Raw genomic sequence first — 6,536 nt, 5'->3', positions numbered from 1 at the left:
AGATAGGTATTATCGGCATCTATGAACAACTTTACATTTCTTACAAGTAAGTCTCTTTGAGACCTCCCACACTCAGTACTGCAAAGTCGTAAAAGTAATTTTCAAAGGGAAAGAAAAATCACTACTACACATGGTTGGATGGAAAAGTATCTGCAATTTCAAACAATGAACAAGATGTTATCAAAAAAGTTGGACTTTTTTTCAGGGAAAAGGAATGGAAATAAGAATTGGCTCTTAACAAGGTTGATGCTTGTGCTGGACATGCTCCCTGCTCATACTTCTGAAGAGCTGTATTCCCCTGGAGTGTCTGCTGCAATTCACATCCACATCTGGTGTTTGCAAAGGATCATATAAAAAGATGAATTCTTCAGCAAAGTACAAGAAGGCTCATTTGTGTATATCTTTGGACCTTAGCCAAGGTCAAGGCTCAGCATTGAATCCATTTTCAGTTGCTTGGGAGTGTAAAGGAGCTTTGCAATGTTTATCTCTGTGTAAAATTGCCTTCCAGTTTACCAGACACTATTTAATGCTACTTTTAGAAGGCGCAGCTCAATGTATATAATGGAATCAAAATTTTACCATACAGAAGGAAACCATCCAGCCCCTTGTGGAGGTGCTACCTTATAGCACCAGAAAGCTGGGTTCAATCCAGGGTCAGTGCCAAGGGGGGGGGGCATTCGCAGGCCATTGCCCCCCCAAACTGAGGTATTGTGACCCCTCACCCACTCGCAGCCACCCCCCCCAAAATGAGGTATTTGACACCCCCACCCCACCCGCACCACTAGCATCACTCCAGCAGCTGGTGATCTTGGCATTTCGCACTGCATACAGCTAGAGCGGCCAGCCACTCAGTCGGTGAAAGTAAGGGGAGGGGGAACACAATGTAATCCCAAAGTCGGCTGAAGATCCCGCCCAATCCACAACCATCCGCCGTCCGACAAGTAAGAACTACATTCATCTTCTCCTCGGTGCACTTCTCATCTTGCTGAAAATGAATGTTGTCCGTGCAGATTGTAAGGACAAAATGCACATTCTTCATGCAATGACTCGGGGGAGGGGTGAGAGGAGCACTGGGGGTGCATCAACTTCGTGCGATTGGTTAGAGAATAGCTAAAACATGAAAATGCTGGAAAAACACTGCCAGTCTCGCTGAGGGTAAACCTATGTTTCAGGCATACTTTCACTAAGGGCCCGGACCCAAAACATTGGTTATATATCTGTATCTCCTATGGATGGTGCAAGATCTGCTGAGTTCCTCTGGCACCTCTATGCCTACTACAATCGCAGCGTCTGAAGACTTTCACAGTTCACCAAAAAATGCCAAGCTACTTTTCTGCAAAGATCATGCTGTTGGCCAAACTGATGCGCAAACTGAAGGATATAGACCATTTGTGTGTCGGGCATGTCCAAACCGAAGGCCGATTTCACTGGATGGTTTCACACAATAGCTCACACCCGTCAACCTCTCCCGTGCCAGAAACCACAATGAGATCTCTATACAGAGTCTATCCAACTATTGCATTCTGGTTGTAATGGTCGGTTTGACTTGCTTGCCATATTCAGCCAAAGCTCCTCCACCACCCACACAGACGCGCTCGGTTTATCGTATCTTAAAACCATCGGGACTAATCCTGACAAACATAGGAACCGAGATAGAGTTCTGCTAAATAATAGCTGTAATGTCCTTCTAACTCTCCCTTAAAAAGATAGTTGGTTGCTGGGAGGAGCGTGCTGCCGGGACAGTACATTGTTGGTTGCATGCCTTGTGCCGATGTTGTGTGTGTGAGCACGGAGTGACTCAGGCAGGACGATGGCTGCCGGTGGAGTGCGCTTCAAGACAAATTATGCTGAATGGAACCATTTTACAAAGGAGGAAAAGTACAGTGAATAAAGATGGAACATGTATGTTCTGCACATGTGGAACAAAGATCAATATCTTGGATGTTGCAACAGGAAAAGTTTCAAAGACCATTGAGCAAGAAGAAGAAGAAGAAGATATTACCTGCTTCAGTGTCAGCCCTGATGATGAGCAAAGGAATTAAGACAATAAAAGATTGTTTTCAAAGTTCAACATTAATGACATTTGAGCAATTGAAAAATGCTGGTGACAGTTAGTCAATGGGACTCGAAAGAGAATGTGTGTATTCGAACCTGGAAAGCTATTCACACTAGTCCACTTTTGACCCTACCTCAACATTATTGGCCACAGATGGATGTGATAGCACTGTCAAGATCTGGGATCTCATCAAGCAATACTGCACACACAATCTGAAGGGCTCCTTTGGAGTTGTCCACCTTGTTGAATTTCATCCCAACATATCACGTCTTCAACTTTTCTCCTCTTCAATGGACAACAAAATACGACTTTGGAACTTGAACACCAGCAAATGTATAATGGTGCTGGACGCTCACTGCAGTGCTGTGACTTCATTGGCTTTTACTGAAGATGGAAACACACTTGTCAGTTCTGGCCATGATAAAATATGTACCGTCTGGGACTTGACAATCTACAAATCACAGAGCACAATTCCTATGTTTGAAGCTGTGGAAACAACCAGAAGATGAGGATTTCACTGCTTTGGGGGTGATGAACAAAGGACAGTATTTTATCACTGCCACCAGCAAAGTAATCCTTCAAATTTGGGAAGCTCATTCTGGAAAATGCATTTATTCCCAGAATATGCCTTTTAAGCTTGTAGTGCACATCGAAAGAACCAAAAACTTGTTGATCCAAGCCAAGGCTTTTATTAACTAAAAGACTGGAGAATATCGCAAGTAGGTCAACCAGTCTAGAATGACCTGGTCTGGCTAGGAGCAATCCTTTAAGACCTGCCAGTAGGTGTGGCTACACTCTCAGCCAATCACAGTCATCCTACACTACAATCTGTACTTATACACATTGGTGATAGAATGTGTACTATCACAAAGCCTATAATGGAAACTGAAGATGAGGCAAATGAGCGATCTTTGACTCACTGCATGCTTGTCCCAACTACAAAGAAACTAACCACTGTAACTGCAGAACATAACATCCTCATATACAATCTCTGCACTCTGCAACTTGAGTGCCAGCTTGTTGGTTATAATGATGAGGTGCTGGACGTAAAATTCTTGGGACCTTCTGACACACACATTGTGGTGGCCACAAACAGTCCTCAACTGAAAGTTTTTGAGCTTGCAACATTAAATTGTCAAGTCCTATATGGACACAGTACAGACACAGTACTAGCTCTGGATGTTTTTGAAAAGGGCACCAAATTTGCCTGTTGTTCTAAGGACAGAACTATTTGAGTCTGTAAAATGAATAAGGAAACTGGCAACGTGAAATATGTGGCCCAGGCGGTAGGGCATACTCACTCTGTTGGTGTTATTTCCTGCTCACGATTGAAATCCAATTTCATAGTTAGTGGGAGCCAGGACTGTACTGTTAAGATGTGGAACCTTCCAACATCCCTGGCTGGTAGGAATGGTAAGAAATCTGCAGAACCTGAAGCCCTTCATGCTGATCTGACATAGAAGGCCCACAGCAAAGATATAAATAGCGTGGTTATTTCTCCAAATGATAAGCTGATAGCAACAGGCTCCCAGGACAAGACAGCAAAACTCTGGTCGTCCTCCAATTTCTCTCTCATGGGAGTATTTCGAGGCCACAAATGTGGGATTTGGTCTGTCCATTTTTCCCCTATGGATCAAATCTTTGCCACCGCTTCAGCAGACAGCACTGTCAAACTATGAGGACTAAAGGACTACAGCTGTTTGAAGACATTTGAAGGTCAAGATGCTTCAATACTGAAAGTTATTTTTGTCAGCCATGGAACTCAACTATTGACAAGTGGTCTGATGGTCTCATGAAGCTCTGGACTATTAAAACCAATGAATGCATAAAAACATTAGACGCCCATGAAAATAAAGTGTGGGGTTTGCATAGTAACAAGAGGGATGACTTGGTTGTTACTGGATCAGGAGATTCGTCCATAATTATCTGGAAGGATGTTACAGAAATAGAACTTGCTGAAGAGCAGGTCAAACAGGAAGAGCAAATTTTGAAGCCACAAGATTATCAAATTTATTGCAAGAAAATAAATACTTGAAAGCTTTGGGCTTGGCCATCTCTCTGGATCATCCACAAACAGTACTCAGTGTCATCAAAGGTCTTCTCAGTGAATGTAATGGGCAAGAAATTATGGAATCAACACTGCTCAAGTTGTGACCACATCAAAAAGAATCTTTGTTAAAGTTCTGTATGGTATGGAACACAAACTTCAAAAACTGCCATGAAGCTCAGTACGTCATCCAGATCCTTCTGAGAAATGAAACTCCTGAACATCTTCTTCAGTATAATGAAATTAAGGCCGCTCTGGGGGGATTAGTTCCCTATACTGAGCGACATTTCCAGAGAATCAGTAGGTTGCTACAGGCTTCTATGTTTTTGGATTATTTGTGGCAGAACATGAGACTGACTGGTAAATCCAATGACACTGAAGAAATGGAAGTTGAGCCATCACTTCCAACGAACAGAACATCTAATGGGAACAAAAAGGCAGTGATTATAGTGACCAACTATTATACCCAGAGGAACGAGTCTGAAGAAAGTTATGACTATGACAGTGACACTCTTGCGTCAGACAAAGGAAGTTACATGAAGCAAGAGCAGTTCCCACAACCTGAGAAACATTTCACAGAGAGTCTGGAGTCTCAAACAGAAAGTGAGAATGATTCCGAGGAAGAAAGCTTGTGTATGATCAAATAGAAAAGGCAACTTTGGAATGAGTAAAACAGACATGACCCAAACGTCAGAAAGAAATCAGAATCTGGCAAAAGAGACTAATGTTTTTTGTCACATCATCTGAAATCTACAATCTTCATGGTGTTATAGAAATCCCCTTCATCATTTGTTCCAACTTCGATGATTAATGCCACAGATCTGGAGTTCCTTTCCTTTGAAGATACAGATGAGATCTTTGAAAAGGACCACTCTAATTTTATATTTTCAGAACCAAGATTTTACAATAAAGTTTTCAAAATGAAAAAAAAAGATAGTTAAGATTGCTCCACAATTCCTTTGACAAGATTTACCATGTATATTTTCCAGTAGGGAGTTTTGAGTTGGTGCAATTTAACTACTGTTAAATTGGAGAATCTGTCTCCAATTGATGATCAAAGTCAGCTCTCACCGGCTTTCACTGAAATTGGTCTCATTCTTCCTTAACAAAGTTTTTGTTTAAAAAAAAATCATGATGGGTACAGTCAACACGCAGTGGTTGCCCAAATATTTGTAAATGAATGGAACTTGTGTCCACTAAAAATACTTTAAAGGCACGTCATCCTGTTTAGAAAAGCATTCAAGCATTCTTCAATCTAGACACCACAGCTGTGAGGTGTCCACAATGGTCAAGGTCTAAAGATCTTCTGTTCCTTCTCTAAACTCTTTCATTCCTCTCCTTTTGACCTAGATTTTAATCCCCCTCCACCCCTGCTGAGCGAGTTTTCGAACTTCAGATGCTAGAATTTGTACCTGGTGTAGAGAATAAAAAATGGGATTCATGTAGGATTAGTGTGAATGGGTGTTTGATTGGTGTGTGAATGGGTGTTTGATTGGTGTGTGAATGGGTGGGCTTCTCTCTATAACCATGAGTTTGAATTGGGTCTAAATGGAACAATCCAGTTGATTTCATTAGCCATGCCATGTCGCACCAACAAAAATCCTTTCCTTAATCCCTGCATTTTTTTAACTTTCAATTATTTATCCAATTCTCTTCTGAAAGCAACAATCAAACTCACTATTTCAAACAGTGGATCCCAGGTCACAACCTACCTCTGTGTAAAAAAGATCCAATCTTGTTGGTTCAACTACTTGTGCTGAGAGTTACCTCCCACAGACCTTTATGCTTATACTTATATTTTCCAAATGTGGCAATCTATTCCAGGCCCCAGCAGTGTGATCCAGACAGCAGCAAAGCCCAAATCTTACTTTACTGTTTGTCAAAGTTGTGAGGATTATTTAATAATTTTTAAGGAACTTAAATATATTTTAATAATTAAAATGGACAAATAATTAAAACAATTTAAAATGATAACTTAAAACAACATAAAATATCAATGTAATAAACAAACAAAAGGATATAAATAATTAAATATATTGCTGTAAAACCAAGTTGTTAACAAATGTACTTTCATTATCCTTCACCTCTTCATCCTCAGATATACAGTCCCAGTTGTAATCTGTAGAGTTATACTGGCACAAGACTTGAAAAGAAGTTCCCCAGGATAAATGCTGGGGAATGTCAGCAAACCTGGGCTCACCTTTTGGACTTTATATGTTTTTCATTGGCAAAGTGAATGGAAGGATTCAGCATTTCAGATCTGTCAATAAGTCCAATACTTTCATGTTTGACAGCATGTGTTTAGGAGCCCTGAACCTACAGTCTTTTAAATGGCTAAACACTGACAGTTGTGTTTGGAGTCATCGGTGTAAACAGGCAAGCTCCACCCCCAAATTTTCTTGGCCCTATCCCTGCCCATCACTTTAAGACTCT

The 6,536-nt window shown here is 41.1% G+C and overlaps 1 pseudogene; it reads left to right on the top strand.

Annotated features, from left to right (window-relative positions):
• The first annotated feature begins 1,810 nt into the window (after positions 1-1,810).
• Positions 1,811-4,771, top strand: LOC138764610 (transducin beta-like protein 3; annotated as a pseudogene).
• The last annotated feature ends 1,765 nt before the right edge of the window (positions 4,772-6,536 follow it).

The sequence above is a fragment of the Narcine bancroftii genome, chromosome 1 (genome assembly GCF_036971445.1).
Source record: "Narcine bancroftii isolate sNarBan1 chromosome 1, sNarBan1.hap1, whole genome shotgun sequence".
Lineage (NCBI taxonomy): Eukaryota > Metazoa > Chordata > Chondrichthyes > Torpediniformes > Narcinidae > Narcine > Narcine bancroftii.
The sequence above is the reverse complement of the archived record's forward strand: the minus strand, read 5'-3'. Positions and strand labels throughout refer to the sequence as shown.